Source organism: Wolffia australiana, chromosome 8, assembly GCF_029677425.1.
Source record: "Wolffia australiana isolate 7733 chromosome 8, ASM2967742v1".
Lineage (NCBI taxonomy): Eukaryota > Viridiplantae > Streptophyta > Magnoliopsida > Alismatales > Araceae > Wolffia > Wolffia australiana.
The window spans coordinates 6,453,583-6,471,069 of NC_135842.1; the positions used below are offsets into that span (position 1 = coordinate 6,453,583).

Here is a 17,487-nt window from a genome sequence, read left to right on the forward strand (position 1 = left end):
ACAAGGGAAACCCTAACTAAAACATGAAAATTTAACTAAACCTATATAAAACCTAGATAACTTGAGGGCATCGCCATCAGCTCCACTATTGCGCCACCCGTTGTCTTGACTGTGCAGCGCGCTGCCCTCCATTGTGTCACTGCCATCACCGTCGCCCATGCATGTTGCCTCTGCAATGTTGTCCACACCCAGAATTATTCTCGCCCCAGACTTCCTTCGTCAGTTTCCATGACAGCGGCAATCCGCCTGGAGTATCCAGGTCCGAGCCCGCAAGTCCATATTCACTTCCCTTCTTTTTACAACACTATTATGTCCATTAGTGATGATTTGTTTGCTCCTCTGCCGAAAGTTCTCGTGTCATAGGGCTACCCACCGAAACTCAAGTTAGGGATTTATTATTTGGTGTCGGGTCTCATTTCTCTCAACGATGGTCGAGACGCTCACAGGCAGTGATCGTCCCCCACCCCGTCGGCCTTCGAGTTGATCATTCAAATCACTGGGAGCTTGTCCGTGCCCCAACCCCTTGTGTCGTTACCTGGATTTTTGTCCCAGATCAGTAGGCTTCCATCGTGCTTCTCATTGAATTTTAAATACAACTCACCTCATCTATCCCCACTGCATCACATATCACTTATTCCCTCATGTGGTGTAACACGAGCCATTTGATCATGGCACGTCGTGTTACATCATATTGGTATTGATGGAGGACCATCCCATTGGACACACCTCAACTCATCATCAGCCTTGTCGTGGAGCCCAAGGCGACGTGGAAAACTCGAGCTTCCACTACCAGGTTTGAAATCGCATCTGTGTCATGTTATTTTATCTCATATTAGTGCAGCTTTACAGTTTTTGGAGGTCCTTCGTGGTTTTACAGAGGTTTCCCTTTGTGACGCCAGTTTTAATTTGTCACCTGGACTGTAGGGAGGCCCCCTCCTGCATGTGTGGGGGCCTCCCCCATGAGATTCTTGTGTTCTATGTCTTTTGTTTACCTTTTTGAGGGGGGGAAGCCATGCATGCTTCTTCCCTCTTAAAATATCCTTTAGGGAGGGGAGGGGGGGGGGGAGGAGCCCACTAAGCCCTTTCCCCTAACGGAGCCCATTAGGGCACTTTTGCCCCCCCCCCCTTCTTTCACAATAAAGGGAAGGGGGAGGGCTTCGTTTTGATCGGACTTTTTATTTTCGAAACAGAAAAAGAAGAGAAGAATGTTTCATTTTGCTGCTATTGTAGGGTTTCCCGTGTAGCTTCACATTCCCCTTCAAGATAGAGAGGAATAAGAAATATCTGCCATCCTGATACTTGGGAGGATGAAGAATCCCCCGCTGATACTAACTTGTTGTGAATTTACCATCGCTCCACTCCTGGTTGCTGGTGGGCTGAGAAACCAACCACGTAACTGCCTGCTCTTCAAAAGAACCTCGAGTGCACGGTCCGACTCCCACTACCTCAATTGGAGCTTCCGGCGGTCACCTCACACACTACCAAGTATCAGCGGGGGATTCTTCATCCTCCCAAGTATCAGGATGGCGGATCTTTCTTCTTCCTCTCTATCTTGAAGGGGAATGGGAAGCTATACAGGAAACCCTACAACAGCAACAAAACATACTTCTCTTCTTTTTCTGTTTTGAAAATAAAAAGTCCGATCAAAACGAAGCCCTCTCCCTTCCCTTTATAGTGAAAGAAAAGAGGGGGGGGTCAAAAGTGCCCTAATGGGCTCCGTTAGGGGAAAGGGCTTAGTGGGCTCCTCCCCCCCCCCCAAGCCCACTAAGCCATTTCCCCTAACAGAGCCCATTAGGGCACTTTTGACCCCCCCCCCTCTTCTTTCACTATAAAGGGAAGGGGGAGGGATTCGTTTTGATCGGACATGTTATTTTCGAAACAGAAAAAGAAGAGAAGTATGTTTTGTTTTGTTGCTGTTGTAGGGTTTCCGTGTAGCTTCCCATTCCCTTTCAAGATAGAGAGGAAGAAGAAAGATCCGACACCCTGATACTTGGGAGGATGAAGAATCCCCCTCTGATAATAACTTGTCGTGAATTTACCATCGCTCCTCTCCTGGTTGCTGGTGGGCTGAGAAACCAACCACGTAACCGCCTGCTCTTCAAAAGAATGTTGAGTGCACGGTCCGACTCCCACTTCCTCGATCGGACCTTCCAGCGGTCATGGGACACACTACCGACGCGAAAACTGCTCAGCTCACGAGCCTACGGAGAACACATGAACCACGGGCGTCGTTCGGTCAATGATGCATGAGTCCGGATCGTTGGAAGCCGCGTAAGCCGGTTCGGCACCTCAAGAGCGGTACGACGACATAGTAATTTGTCAACTCGTGGGGCCTGCAGCATCGTTGCTGCTCCACGATCACCTGGAGATTTTGGCTTCCCATTCCGACTGTTGAAAATTCCCGTCCCTAAGGCCGCCCCGACTAAAGACGTGAACAACAGTATATCTGATCCCTGCTGGTGATGAGAGATCCCCCTCCTGGTTCTGGTACTCGGGTGTGAATCTCTGCTATGGTCGCGTGGAGCCCTTGGCCGGTGCCCACGACCTGCTCGTGCAATTTCCTCCCTACTTGTACGTGACACTGATCCATCCGCAACCCACTCTGGAATACTGCTGTCAAGCCCAATGGTCCGCCCATCCCAGAAAGCATCCGGGCCTGAGCCCGCAGGTCCGTACATCCTGCCCCCTTATTTTTTGCAGTATCGTTACGTCTTCCAATGCCTATCTTTTGACTGTTCCTCTGCCTCGAGAGAGATCCTTTGATGGGTATCGTAGGATTAGCCACCTTCTCATTGTAGACACTTTCTTGGCGGTGTCAGTGTAGTTAGCGACGACGATATGGACGCCATCGGATGGTAATTCGTCCCTCACTTCATCGGTCCTCGCGTTGAGTGCTCCGATCATTAAATCCTGGACAAGGCTTGATGCCTTCCAGTGTCGTCACTTGATCCACACCCGAATCAGTCGGTTGCCACGTTTTCTCATTGAGTTTCCATAATACGTTACGCGCATCTTAATACGTTGTTGCCCCGTTCATCATGATCAACCCTGTGGTGTGACACGATGGGGCGACCCGGTCGTTTTACATTAGGTATGAGAGCCAATTGTGCTACCTCTGCACTTAGCACCATCGGTCAAATTTTTCTCGTTTCTGCACTTGAATTGCACGCACCACATCTTTCAAAATTCATAAGCATGTGCATACATATATCACGTCATTGCATCATCGTAGATAGAAAACCCTATTTTATGATTTTATCTGGCCATAGGATGGTACAAACACGCGGTCAGTCATGGTCCATCGTATATGATGAACATTAGAAGGAGGGTCACAAGTATGATCCCGAGGCTCTCGATCTTTTGCTGGAAGATCCAGTTAGTCCACACCGATAGGGCACCTTACCTGATATTGCCGAGGCTGAGTCATCTACTTGAGCCAATAGGGACTCTCCTCTGAGGATCCCTACTCCCCATAGAGGGCTGCTGATGATCATTCCCCCACCCCGGTCTAATGACCGGGAGCAGATAGCATTAGCACCGGCGCTTGTGCCGGCACCGAGTTCCCATCCCACTCCAGCACCGGTGGACGACACCATCACGGGAAGTCTCCAGGGAGGGATAGATCTATAACCCCCAACCCCACGACGCGCCACCACAACAGCAACCTCGACAGCTCGATCAGTTGGCGCGCTCGAACCAGCCACGTCAGATGCCATGGGGGCAACAGAGATGCAGATCGCCACTCACCCGGATAGACATCAACCTCAAAATCCTCATCTGGTGGAGGGTCGATTAGGTTCCCCCTAATATCCATATATAGGAGGGAAGGGCAGTCAGACCGACGGTGCCCAAACCCCTTGCACTTGAAGCATTGCACACGCTCACAGGTCATGGCCGAAGCGCAAGCGGTCGAGATGACTGATAGACTTAAAGTGTGGCATGTAATCATACACATTTTAAAGTGATTTTAAGATCATTTCATGTGTATTGTCTTCAATTTTATAAGAAATTTGCATTTCATGCACTATGTAGAGCAAGTGATAAAAATGCATTTAGTGTCATTTTATACATGTTTAACATATTCAAGAATTTCTTTGTAGAATATATTTAAAACATTGTGAATTTCTAATGTTCTATTTATTATGTCATGTATATTGCAAGAAAGAGAGAAAATAGAATATATATATACATATATAAAGAATTTGGATTTATGGGCCAGCAAGGGCCGACCAGGCGCACCAGTGCCCAAGCCAGCCACAGGTAGGCGAGCGTAGGGCGCTCAAGCCAACCCGCAGCCAGCAAGGAGCGGCGCCTGGCAGGCAAAGCCTAGCTGGCCCCACATAGAGGCCCACAACGAGACCAATAGACACACCAACAATTAGGCCCACAGGCCTACAGTGACAAACATGATCGCACTCAAGAGGTATGCAGTTCAATTCAATAATATATATATATATATATATATCCTGAAATATTTATAGCGCGACATATTTAAAGTTTTTCTAATATGGGATTAAAATCCCTTCCACCTTCGCGCTGGGCTGGGCCGCAAAGCAACTTAATCGATCGCGGCCCGAAGCCCGTGTCTTCTTGGGTATGACTGATATGATCTCATCTGTCCAATCTTCTTAAAGAAGATCGAACGGTGAGATCTATCCCATTTTACTTAATATCTTTTATTTCTTTTTCCAGATTCCTTATTGGATGGCGAGGCTGACGCGGACGCGGGACCCTACTGCGGACAAATCAGAGGAGAGCTTGTTGATGGGGCAGCTGATAGGGCTGTTCATGGGGATGCTGATGTGGCAACGACGGGGGTACACCATAAGAAGAGTCCACATTTGTGATTTAATTGTAGCTGTTGGACGCTTATAATGAGGATCAGACTGCCAGGGGCAGTTCTGTCCATTCCCGGCCCAGGCTGTCAACGCCGCTGGCCGGAGGCCATCTTCGACCGGCGAGGGGGGACTGCTGGCAATCCAACGGCCCGAGAGGACCCCTAGGGCCGTCCCCCTCCATCGGACAGCCTGGGTGCTCCGTCCCAAGCTGTTAAAGGGTGCCCGAAGGTCCCCGAATTTGGCATCTTTTGACCGTAAGCCTCAAAGCTGCGGGGATTCCTTCCGGTGGTGTCAAGAGCAGCAGGAGGGTCATGACAACCTCCTGCCTGCTCAAGAAGCTCTGGGCGGCACCGAGAAAAGTCAGAGCGTCCCTGAATTTGCACCCGAAAAGAGGAGAAGAAAGAGGGAACTCCTAAACCGAAGCTCTGCGGCGACAATCGGTGCCGCCACTCTCGTCTTCAAATCAGGGCGATTCAGGTATGTTTATGAATCTCTATGGTTGAATTTATATTTTCATTCCATATGGACGCTTAACTTCATTCACATTTAGATACCGATCAAGTTTTTTACGTGTTTTCTTCATCGCAGCCTCTCCGGGGCATTTAATCAAACACCGAACGTGTATTGCATAATTTTTACGATTTCATAAGTTCATACTTCTTTACCTTACAAAATATAAAAAAAAATATACATCTATCCCAATCCAACTTATCACGGGCATTCTGTCGGACACCTCACGGGCGTTTGACAGAAATACCCTGTTATTTTTGTTTTCTAGTATAAATAAATCTATATAAACTACATAATAACTAAATAAACTATACAATAATGAAATAAACTATATAACTCTCTTATTTCGACCCTCCTCTTGGGAATTTGGTCGAATACCTTCAAGGTGTTCGAAAAAATCACCTTTTACTTCAGAAATATTTATAAAATGCATCTTAAAAATATATAAAAACATATTAAACATATATATTAACTATACAATGAACAATATACCTCTATAAGCTATCTTCTACCACTATAGGCAACCTTATATTAATATAAATACTGATTAATGACTATTAATCTACACTTTTCCCTTTCTTAATATCTCTATATCTTTATAGCTACTTAATCATATGATAATTAGATAATTATTTATTCTCTCCCTATATATCTTCTTACTATATATAAATACTTCTCTAGCTTACCTATCTATACTTAATTAAATAATCTTTCCCAATCTATCTAGCTTCTTCTTGTTCTTTACTCTTATTAAACTAATTACTCTTATTGAGTACCTTCTACTTATTCACTAATTGTATTTGATGTAGGACAGCTAAGGAAAAGGGCGACTGAGGAGATGAATGGGATGACGACGGGTAAATGGTGATGGACGGGTTTGGAGGAAGGGATAAAACAAGCCATAGAAATCACACGGTCGAATTCAGACTTTAAAACCGATGAAAATCTGGTGGTGCAACTCCGACCCTTATCGAGGGCGGGAGTACTGTCTTCCCCCACCGCGACGATGCCTAAGCACCGAAATCAATATCCGAATTCGCGTCGTGAAGAAACACTCGAGAAAGAGAGAGAAGAAGTGGAAATCCAAACCAAGTCTAATTCTGTCGGCGGTGGAAACTTTTCGAGAAAACACTGGATGGAGAACACTTTCGACACCAAAGGGTTCAGGCGTACCTCGGCACCGTAGTGCGTGAAATTCCGATCGTGATGAGGCTGGGCGAATCCGGGCGTTGAGCGGCCCACTGGACGAGAAAGATCCTGGGCGTTTCGGGCGTTGAACGGCCCTGGTAGAGAGTAGATGGCGTCATCGTAGAGTTAGGTGAGGCGAATACCTGCGCGTGCCAAGCGCGTGTAGGGTGTGCGGAGCGCACGGAGCGCGTGGAGCAGCACGCGCGGGCGCTGAGCGTGCGTGGAGTGCACGGAGTGCGGCGGAGCGCACCCGGAGCGCGCGTAGCGCGCGCGGCTCGAAGCATGGACGGCGTCGATGACGAACCGTTGGACGGCCTCGACGACATTGGTGGCTGACGTGCGGCGTGGCGGGCGGCCGCGGGCGTGACGCGGCAGGCGATCGGCGCGCGCGCGTCGCGGGCGCCGCACGCGCGCAGGCGACGATGCGCGCGCGTGCACGGGCAGCCGTGTGCGCGGCGTAGACAAGTGGTCGGCGCGCGCAGCGTGGGCGAGCGGCCAGGGGCGGCCCTGGGCGACCTTGGATGGGCGGCCTAGGCGGCCCTAGCGGGGCTGCCTAGGTGGCCCTGGGGCTGTCTTGGCTGGGGCGGCCTGGGCGGCATTGGCGGGGCTGCCTGGGCGGCCTTGGGCGGCCTTGGCTGGGGCGGCCTTGGGAGGCCCTGGCGGGGCTGCCTAGGCGGCCTTGGGCGGCCTTGGCTGGGGCGGCCTGGGGGCCTTGGGCTGCCTTGGGCTGCCTTGGGCGGCCTTGGCTGGGGCGGCCTGGGTGGCCCTGGCGGGGCTACCTGGGCGGCCTTCGGCGAGAGAGAGGGTGAGAGGGAGAGGGAGAAAGAGGGGGAGAAAGAGAGAGAAAAAGAGAGAGAGAGAGGGTGGCGAGAGAGGAAGGAGAGAGGGCGGAAGGCCGACGTCGCGGCGGCGGTGGCGGAGACGGCTAGGGTTAGGAGGGATAAGGGAGGCTGGGCAGCCCTCCAAGAAGAGTTAAACAAAACTCAATTTCTGAAATTATGACTGCCTAAGTGTTTCTTGAAAACAATGGCCTATATATAGGCCTTGGAGGAAAGAGAAATTGACGAGAAAGTAAAGACGTGCGCCGTGTCACACCAAAGGGCAGTTGTGGATCTGCCTTTGGCGTCGTGTCATGACGCGCGTAGGGACGTGCACGGGTGGAGACGTGCTAGTCGACGGTTGCGGCGTGTTGACTTTGGTGTTGACTCTAGTTGACCTTGGCGGGTTGACTTCAGTTGACTTCGCCGTCGGGTCCAACGCAGGCGTGTTGACTCCGGTTGATCATGGTGACACGATCGACGGCGATGTGTTGGCGTCCTCGCCATCAATTGCAGGCGTATTGACTCCGGTTGATCGTGGTGACGCGATCGACGGCGATGTGTTGGCAAATTAAATTTACAACAACAATTCAAATTTATTACGCAATTTGCCCCCATAAATGACCGAAGAGGTGGCTTGTGTCGCGGGGGTAGTAGTCGGGATTGGAGCGGTGCTCCTAGGGGTCGAGGGAATCCCTTTTATCCATGCAGTGGTCGGGGACGACCTGGTGGTCGTGGCCGGGGTCGAGGGGGTGGTAGTGGTCCGGGATGTTGGGGCCAACTCAGGGGTCGCGTCCTCGTAGGAGAATCGTTGCTCTCCACTAACTTATAGGCTTGATCGACAGTCACCGGGTTTCTTCTCCAACACATTGGCACCCAACTCTGGTGGAGGCCGTGTACGAAGAGGGCGATCTGAATCTACGAACTCTCAACAAATATGCAATGCATGCGGAGTTCCTCAAAGTCCTCGATGTAGTCACCCACCTTGCGCTTGCCTTACTTGAGATCCATCCACTTCAGTAGGAGTCGCGTCATATAGAGCTTAGGGATATATTTATCCTTAAGCTTTCTAGACATGCCGTCCCACATCATTGGAGGATCTCGGCGTCATCTTGCGGTGTCCTTCTCGTTCTTCCAGAAGATTTTAGCCTGTCCTCCGAGCCGGGCTTTGGCATATGCGATGCATAAATTATAGTCCATGTCGTACCATTGAAAGTAGCTCTCTAGTTCAGACTCCCCATCTGTGTTGTCCTTAGGGTTCCGTGTGCCCTCATAGACCGGTGCCTCGATTCGGACACTCTTTTAGATCATGGCACGGAGTGCCTCTCTTCTTTGCTCTCTATCATCATCGTCGTAGTGACGACGGCCAGGCTGTTGTCGCCTAATGTCCTGTGGCCCGTAGTGTTCCCGAGGTTCTTGCACTGGTGCCTCGGGCGGGGTCGGCGGGGCGGGCAGTAATCCTAACAGACGTACGGATTTGTTGGCACATCGGCGTTTTGAGGCACAGGTGGCGCCAGTGGGGTGTACTGCCCATTCTGTGTTGGAGGCGTGTATGGCGCAAGGGGCGCGGACGCGACTGGAGGCAGGATAGGTGGTGTTGGGGCAGCATACGGGTCGCATGGCGCGTAGGTCGGCACCAGCGCATACGGCGGTGGTGGTGCCAGGGGTGCGCGAGGCACCCCATAATAGTCCTGGTGGCCGTATGGTGGCGCATGAGTCAGCGATGGGCCATATGGGGCCGGAGTCATCTGAGGGGTCGGCGGGTAGTGAGGCTCCTCGTGTGCCAGTGGGTAAGCTCGCACTTAAGGCGCGTTGTACGCGTCATGGGCCTGGTACTGAAATGGGGCCGGCTCGTAAGGTCGGCCCTAGTAGTCATGACGGGGTCCTTCCGGGCGGTAACCAGCTGGTTCGGGCGCTTCTTCACGGTGCGGGAATCTCGACTCTGGATAATGTTGCGGCTGGTCTTGATAGTAGTATCAATCGTCATGGCGTCACGGTGGACGATAGCGGCCGGGCACTTCTAGGCCATTGATCTCTTTTTCTCTCTCATCCACGCAGCCGCCTACCCATTTTTATGGTTCTACGTCCTAGAAATGTCTGTTTTGACTAATGATTGACATGGACTTCTTTGAAATTGTACATGTCACAATCATGCTCCTTTGTGTGTCCCTGCGAACATAATAATAATAAATAATTAAAAACTTAAGGTTTGCTGGTGCTCGTGGGTTGCAACATGCCACATGACCCTACTAATACATTAATCAAATTTCATGATTTTGTCATGTTGCCACCTGTCAGTATGTTCTCCCGCATTTGTTGTGATTTTAATCCTTAGATTTTTCTCATTTCACCATGTATTCATACACACTAAAAATAATATGATCAGTCCTATTTTGGCTCATTGTAGCATCATCATGTCACACGTGAAAGGCCAAATTGGCACACTTGTTTTCCTTATGTCATCACTAACAACACAAAAATTAGAGACCAGTCTTTGGAGGAAATTTTTATAGTTTAGAGATGGAAAATCCTAGAACAATGTGACAAAACTGTTGAGGAAAGAGATAATAAAGAAAACCAAAAACCCAGCTTGCACCAAATTCTATTGTTGATATATGATGATATAGAAGGTTGATTTGAGCTCAAATTTTGAGGGCAACTTTGCCTTTCTCCCCGATAACAATTTTTTCGCTCAGATCTATAAGGGGGCATGCTAAATTTGTAAACACTATCTTTCAACTTTCTCCGACATTGGTAGGACTAGGGAAAGAAACAAGTTTGATATCCATAAAGCCCACCCTGAATGATACTTTGTTGGTATTTTTTGACTCTTTCGAGTAATAAATTCTCCAGACTATGACAAAATTATACAAGGTGTTTTTTTCTACCCCAAAAACATCCATCTGATAAAAGGTCAATGGACTTAACTGGAAGAGGAAAAAAGTGTAAAAAAGAATCGCATCTTTGTCAACTGGGTTATACCCATTCCATTTCAAGTGATTACCCATAAATTACTTCATATTTGAATGGTTTGGAAGAACAAATGTTGAAAAACTCTCCATCTCGGTTCACCAGTAGTCCCCACAGGAGCAGGACCCATCCCGGAAATGGTGAAACCTATTGATATCCCTGACCACAATCTCCCTGCACTCAATCTCACTTATCAACTTAAGTGCCTTGTGGCAGTCCACACAGACCCTCAAGTTCTTCTTCACCAAGATAGTGGCCCCCTTTGGAGTACTAATCAGCCCCAGAGCCACAGCCAGCCTCTCACTATGGCCAGCCAGCAGCCTCTTCTTCTCCTCCCAACCCACATCATGCAAGTCAGCCTCTACCATGGCAACATACCCCCTCCTCTCCATCTCCTCTCCCAACTCCTCCAGCTTCCTCCTTATCTCCTTCCCCAGAGGATGGCTCCAACCACGCGCCACAAAGGCATGCACCTTCCCCCTGAGCTCAATCCAGCTCATGGCAGGCTCCTTCTTCACCCTGTGCAGCTTCATCGTCTTCCTCACGCCGGCGACCTCGTCCCAGAGGCCCGCCGCAGCGTAGGTGTTGGCCAGCAGAACATGTGTTCCCGCCGCCTTCGCCGGTTCCACGGCGAAAAGCTCGGCGGCGGCGCGCCGGCCGAGCTCGACGTCGCCCTTGGCACGCGCCGCCGCCAGCAGCGCCCCCCAGACCGCCGGCCCGGGCGTAACTGGCATGGTCCGGACGAGCTCCGCCGCCGCCTCGACCCGCCCGGCGCGGCCCAGAGCGTCCACCATGCAAGAGTAGTGCTCCTCTGTCTTCTCAGCGATGGTGGAGAAGAGTTTTTCAGCCTCATGGATAAGTCCTGAGTGGGCGCATGCAGAGAGTACGCTGGTCAATGTGACGTGGTTGGGTTCAACGTTGTGGGCAGTCATGGATTGGAACAGAGCGAGAGCTTTCAGGCCATGGCCGTGGTAAGCGTGGCCGGCGATGATGGCGGACCAGGCCACGGTTTCCTTGCCTTGGACTTGAAAGAAGGCTTTCTCAGCGGCGGAGAGATCGCCGGACTTGGCGTACATGCAGACCAAGGAGTTAGCGGCGAAGTTATCTCGGAGGAGGCCGAGTTTGAAGGCTTGGGAGTGAAGCTGCTTGCCTAGTTCGAGAGAAGACAAGCTCGCGCAGGCGTTGAAGACGGCGCTGAAGAGGAAGGCGTCTGGTTTGAGAGATGGGTCTTCGGAGGCGGCCATGAAGAGCTCCAGAGCTTGCTCCGGCTCGCCGGTTTGCACCAGGGCGGTGGCCATGGAGGTCAGGGAGACCACGTCCGCAAAAGGGTTCTCGAAAAACACGATTTTGGCCGAACCCAGATCGCCGGATTTGCCGTAGGCGTCGACCAGGCCGTTGATGACGTGGCCGTCGGAGAGCAGCCCGGCTACGGCGGCCATGGCGTGGAGCTGGGCCGTAGCCGCGGCGGAGCTCAGCCCAGCCGCGGCCTTCAGCGTAGCCGCGACCGTCGTCCTGTTGAACCCACACCCGCTTCTTCTCACCTCCACGAACATCTCCAAAGCCTCGGCGAAGCTCCCCGAGTGAACGTACCCGGAAACCATGGCGTTGCAGGAGGTCAATTCAAGCTCCGGCGAAGCGAGGAAGACGACTCTCGCCGAAGAAATTCTCCCCAATTTCCCGTAGAAATCGATGATCCCGACTCTCACGAAGGCGTCCGCTTCGAACCCGAGCTTGATCGCTCCGCCATGGACGCTCTCCCCGAGAGGGAGAAGCCCCGCGCCCGCGCAGGCCGTGAGCGCGCTGGAGATCGTGAACTGGTTCGGAATTTGAAGCCCTTTGTCGTTCTCCCCCGTCATCTCCGAGAAGAGCTCCAGAGCTTGAAGATGGAGGGCCGAGAGGACGAACCCGGCGATCAAGGAATTCCAGGAGACGGTGTCGGGGCGATTGATCTCTCGAAAGGATCTCTCCGCGGCAGAGAGATCTCCCGACTTGGCGTACATGTCCACGAGAGCGTTCGCGGTGAAGGAATCCCCGCCATGGCCGAGCTTCGCAACCCAGCAATGAACAGCTTCGCCGTGGCTGAGATCTCTGACGTCCGCGCAGGCGTTGATCAGGCAGGAGAAGGTGAACTCGTTGGGCTTGATTCCGGCTCGACCCATGGCGGAGAAGACGGAGAGAGCCTCGTAGAAGCCGCGGGTTTGGGCGTGGGCGGAGAGGAGAGTGTTCCAGGAGATGACGCCATTGGCGAGCTTCCAGGCGTCGGGGAAGAGGCCGAGCTTCGAGTAGAAGAGGGCGAGGCTGTTGGCGACGAAAGGGTCGGAGGAGAAGCCCGTGGAGAGGACGAGGGCGTGGATTTGAAGCCCGGAGAGAAGGTCTTGGGAGTTGGCGCAGGATTTGAGGAGGGTGGGGAAGGTGAACTGGTTGCAGAGAACGCCGGAGAAGTGCATGTTGGAGAAGGCGGAGATGGCCTGGGAGTGAAGGCCGGATTGGGCGAGGAGGGAGATGAGGGCGGACCAGGAGACGACGTCTGGTTGAGGCAATTCGTCGAACAGGCGGCGGGAGGAGCTCGGGAGGCCGCATTTAGCGTAGAGGGCGATGAGATGGCCGGCTAAGGGGGAGGGAGATGAGAGGAGAAGGCCGGATTTGAAGAGAAAGGCGTGGATTTGCGGGGCGTGGCGGCGGGCGTGGGCGCTGCCGGCGGCGGCCGCGGCAGCGCAGCGGCGGAGGAGGGCGTCGGCGGTGGGGAGTTTGTGCAGAGATGGGTGGGAGAGGGAATCGACGAGGGTCGAGAGGGATTTTGATGTTTGGAAGGGAAGAAGGCGGGAGAGCTTCATTGCCCCATCGAGGCTCGCAGTTCTTTGCGCTTTACATAGGCAGGATATAGTTTAAATTTAGATGATGTGTAGTTGAGAGAAAGAGAAGGCTGGACCAGATAGTTGAGTGGGAAGTCCCAGAAGTTCATAGTACATCATTTCAGATTACCAATGTACAAGTATAATATGAAGTACCCAATCTGTGTGGATTTCCGTTGCCGTGTCCATGCCCCCAACTAGACATGGTTGTTCGGTTCCTTTTGTGCGAATTGTTCGTTCTGTTCAGTTTTCCGAACAGAACAATATCAAACTCGAACAGATCATCGCACAGACCCGTGTGCGGTTCTATTGTTCGCTTTGTGCGAATTTTGTTCTAATTTTTTTTGGATGTGGGAATTTTTTTCGATTGTGCGAATTTTGTTGGAAGGTGTGAATTTTGTACGTTTTTGCACAAAAAAGAACAGAACAAAGAACAAGGCCCTGTACGGTTCTTTTCTGCAAATTTTTTGTTGTTTCAAATGAACAGAACATAAAAACCATGTCTACCCCCAACCCTACCCTGGCGCCAATTCACATGGCCACAAGGCACCATCAAGGTATGCTCCCAGAGACCTCCTAGACAAATGGGGTGTTTCGTTACCATTCTGCAAGATCGGAGGCTCTACCCGTGGTCTTGGTGGCGAAAGCGACCAACATTGTGCTGCAAGCATCGCAGGTCTACATGCATGCCCGATTAGCACTTGATGGCAGACACGGTCCAACTGGCTGGGCATGCAGCGGCATTGCACGCACCTTATGAAACACTTTGGGAACGATGCTTGTCTTTGTCCTAGGTGATGACTGGAGTGCAATCGATGCTAGTCTTTCATGAAGCAACAAGTCAAGAATGGCAATAACAACATGGGACAGGGAGACCCCCTGCTTGGTACCAATGCCTATAGATGATGCACGCAGGGCAATTAGCTCTAGAGGGGCGTAGGAAGACATATTGTGACAAAGACCTGTGGGGTGCAATGCACCATAGAGGTATCGACCTCATGTAGCGCAGGCATTGCGGGAGAGGAGCGGCAGAGTCAACATTCAAATTGTGGGTTTGCAAAAGCAACCTAATGGGACATTGTGTGATATTGGTGCGGACCATCTAGCACCGAAGACCTAGTCTCAACTAGCGCAAGGAGTCAGCGCGAAGGTGAAAGACCCGGCCTTCAAGTATTAGGCCAAGTCAACGGGCACTCGGAGGTTGACGTTATCCTCGTTTGTATTTGTAGCATGTCTTCTCATTTTGTGGGCCCCCACGTTCGGACCCATGCCTTGTGTTTGGACTTGGATAGGTGAACCCAAATGTGGATCTTCTAGAGGCCCACTCATACCTCTATGTATGGGAGGCGAGAAAGGGGGTACCCCCTCACTTCGTATAGAAGAAAAGGAATAGAGACTGAATTTCTTTTATTTTTACCATTTTTTACATTTGGCTTATTTATGAAAATGCCACTGCAAATTTGGGCATCCCCTTGGAGACTCTAACGCCGCCAACGGCATCACCAATGTGTGCCTCACGCCCCCCCCCCCCTGTCGCGTGCCTCACTCTATTGCCGCCGCATCGCGTACCTCCGCGGTGCCGTCGACGAGTGCCTGCCTGCCGCCACAACTGTCGTTGCAGCTGCCCCACTGCCACTTCGCATCGCGCCAGCCGCTGATCCACACAATGCATGTCACCGAGCTGTTTGCGATGCAGCGCCACTCTGCGTCACCGCGCGCCTAGCACCTTCCCACGGCGCGACCGCCTGCAACGCCGCACTGTTGTGCCATAGTGTCGCACTGCACCGCTGTGAGGACCCGCGTCATTCCCGTCGTCGTCTGCACATCGATCACGCCACCATCTGCTTGTCCCTCATGCTAACCTATCGCGTCGTGACACCATTCGCACGTCGCCTTGCTGCACTGACGGCACCACCATGCAGCCACCACTTCCGCACACGCCGCAATCGCGCAGTCTTGCCCCCAACCCGCGTCATATCACCACCATCACGTGTTTTCGTTGTCAATACACCCAGGTGACCCGCGTCGCCACCACGCATCGTCTTGCCGCCACCATGCGACATCGCCATCTGCTCTGTTGTGTTGCTAGGCACGTCGCCACCACGCACCGCTCACATCGATACTGTGCCATTGTTCGCGTTGTCACCATCAGCTTCCCTCGTGCGGCTTGCATTTCCACCACACGCCGTCCATGCCAACGTCACACATGCCGCCCTGGCCGCCATCCGCGTCACCGACAAGTCCCACAACGACTCCCATTTCACTGTCTAGATGACCAGACCACTGTCTATTTTAGTACGCTTGCATATCTCCCAATCTACACATTTGATATTTCCTTCAGTGTCTCCTAAGCCCGTCTCAACCACCGGGGTTAGGTTAGATATAGCTAGGGTACCACCGGAGAGCTAGGGTTTCTAACGATACATCCCTGGAAGGACCCGTGGAGGGTGTGCCCACTAGCGGCAATACTCGTGCTCACCCTGTCAGTCTTCAACTGGAAGTCCAGGTCATTGGGAGCCTAGTGCATACCCAGGATCCTCTTACTGTGATTCAGTATCGCTGGTGTCTTTCAACGCCGAGTCTATGCTTCTTGTTGATTATAATGTTGCGCCAACATCGGATACCTTCCACTCGCCCAACTGATGTTGGAACAGATGTTCAATCCCGGCATGTCGTTCCACATTAGATGCCTTCCGCAGAATCCAATGTATGATGAAGGATAAATATTTAGGCAGCCCTCACACATAACCAGGCATGACCACCCTAGTAAGGTCTCCAGGCAATACTATGTAGTAAGGTCTCTCAGCGGCTGACCCTACTACATTTTATTTTTATATACTCTAATGAGTTTCAATGCTCTGGTCAAGACTGCCTAACTCTGAGCAAAATATCATAACCAACATGCTGCTAAACTACAAGTTTAGTCGCATGACTTAACCCTCAGGGTAATTACTCCTAGATACATTTTGATCTTAAAACTAGTTTTCATATTTATGGATCTTAAGTAAATATTCATTGTACATATTCATCTATGAAATATTTAACTTTCAGCATTGCTTGGATGTGTGACAGGTCCTCAGGCCCCAAAATTTTATTATTTTACACATGATTATATTAAATGTTTACATTTAAATGTTGCTTCTATGTTTAATGTCTTCCACATCGGGGCTGATCATAGTCTACATTTAGAACATCTTAAAAATGATTCACTTTTTTGTCATAGATGATTAAAGGTGACCATTTCAGTAGTGTCTAGTCAAAATCAAGGAATATATCTTAGACATTATTAAGTTGTGACGTAGGTATTTATTGGACAACCATATGCAACAATTAAGTCTACCGTGCACCCATGACATTGATAATGTGATATGTGTTCTGTGTGGAGCAGATGTCCCATGTGAGTTACACATGGTATGTATGTTGGTTATGGATATACGCAAGTGTAAACCCCCCAGGGGACCGAGGGGACCTTTTCCATTAAAGTCCCCAGCACTAAATTGGGAAACTGCATTGTCATTCACGAGGGGAATCATTCTCCCAAACTGAGGGCTCTAGGTATGAAATAGTTATATAATGTGTCTAGAATAAATCATTCTCCCGAACGCTCGATTAAGGAAGAGTTTTGAGTGTATTAATCATCTCTTTTATGTGATCCCATCATTGCTAGTTAGATCATCACATTTTAAACTTGTATACAAATTTTGTTTCACACATCTTCTATTGATATTCTCAAGATAATATTAAACTTATCGATGAATATTATGTTTAGTATTTACATCTTTTATCTGTAAAATTTTTAATACTAAACTCAACCTCTCCCTTAGGTTTTCCCTAGTTTCTAGAAGCAAACGCCATTATTTTGTCTAATGAGTGATCTATTTAGTGAATTATTAGCCTTCAAGAACACACGGAGAGATCATTAACCCTAAGACTATATCATGGAGTAGTCTAAACTACTGTGGGAACCTTTGCAAATTTCATCTATTCTAAGCTAATCCATATTTAGGAATTATCCATAACATATTGTACTTAGTAACTAAAATAAGTTCCTAGACAGATGCTCAATACTAGAATATCAAGTTTGTAGCTCCTGAGCTGTCGTTAATAAGTGAAGTTTACATTCAAAAGGTAATGACGAAATGGACATAATTGAGAGCACGTAGGTTTACGTTAACTGACAAAAATAACATTATAGTAACACTTAGAAGTGCAAAATAAACCCAAGGAAAGCGGAGCTAAAAGGGGACTCCTGGGACTGTCGTACTTCACTCTTCTCTTGCTCCACTCGTTACGCTATAAAACTAGGAAATT

The 17,487-nt window shown here is 50.4% G+C and overlaps 1 pseudogene; it reads right to left on the reverse strand.

Annotated features, from left to right (window-relative positions):
• Nucleotides 1-10,317: 10,317 nt before the first annotated feature.
• LOC144706369 (pentatricopeptide repeat-containing protein At3g12770 pseudogene) lies at nt 10,318-13,213 on the reverse strand (annotated as a pseudogene).
• Nucleotides 13,214-17,487: the final 4,274 nt, after the last annotated feature.